The sequence below is a fragment of the Wasmannia auropunctata genome, unplaced genomic scaffold (assembly GCF_000956235.1).
Source record: "Wasmannia auropunctata unplaced genomic scaffold, wasmannia.A_1.0 LD335699.1, whole genome shotgun sequence".
NCBI classification, from domain to species: domain Eukaryota; kingdom Metazoa; phylum Arthropoda; class Insecta; order Hymenoptera; family Formicidae; genus Wasmannia; species Wasmannia auropunctata.
The window spans coordinates 3,588-4,910 of NW_012027191.1; positions in this window are offsets into that span (position 1 = coordinate 3,588).

The following is a 1,323-nucleotide window of genomic DNA, read 5'->3' on the forward strand; positions in this document are numbered from 1 at the left end:
TAATTTTTCTTTGTAAATATTTTTGATATATAAAGAAAACGTAGTTAGAAACATACATTAAGTTATTAATTTGTATAAATTAACTTGTATAAATTAATTGTGATTACTTAAAAATGTAATTATATGATATAATCTACAAAACAATTAATATATTTTATAATAAATTTTGTAATTTTTTTTTATAGAAAGATTATAGAAAATAAGAATAGAAAATAAAATATTCTTTCTTATAACACATTTTAAATCGTAGCAACTAAGTATTTTTTCAATATAATAACATTAAAATATCATGTTTGTTTTACAAAAATGTGATTATATATAACAATAGGCGCTCTCTACAATATTAGCACTTGTGCAACAATCAAAATGTGCATAATGATGAAGTTGAAATGAAATAATGCAACTACACTGCGTTTAAATAGAGAAAATGTTTCTCAAAATAGAATGTCTCATAGCTTGTTTACAATGAACTTGGTCTACATAAATCTACGTAAGTCTGATGCAAACGAGCAATTAAATAAAATTAATATTATATAAAAAGTCCATAATTTACACGCGCGTATATAATGTTATTGTTATTTGAAGAAAAAGAGAGATAGAGGCAGATGATAATTAATTTCATTTAATTGCTCGTTCGCATCAGACTTACGTAGATTTATGTAGACCTTATGTATTAATACATATATATATATATATATATAATATATACAATATATATACATCATTTAGAGTCGTCATTATTACAAAAATTGTAATAACAAAACGTTGAGACTACACTTTTAGTTTTAGCATACACAGCTAATTAATGAAAAAAGAAGTTACAAAAAAATAAATTCAAAAATGTAAAAAATATTTAAACATTAATATCTATCTAAGAACATCTTCACTATGCAATGGACCGAAACACGTTTAAAAAAATACATTCATACAAATATATATTCGCACTAATCACAGAATGGAACATTTTAACTGTATGTATAGTATATAATATTGCTGTATAGTATATATGAAACATTTATCTTTGTGCAGTTTTATCATTATCTTATGCATTTCATAACTGATTTATGTAAAATATTTGATAAAAATACAGTCACCAAACTAATCGACCGGACAATGCGTTAATGTCGATAATTTCTAAAAATTCAAGATAGAACTTTGTCAAAAATTATCGTAATATAACGATCGAAAAAGCATTTCACAGCTTAAAGTCTTTACTTTCGAAATCCATAATTCATTAAATGACTTACTGATTCTTTACAAAGCTGCACGGATGTAAATGGAGATCAAATCTAATATGCATCAAATCTAAAATTTTTTTACTAA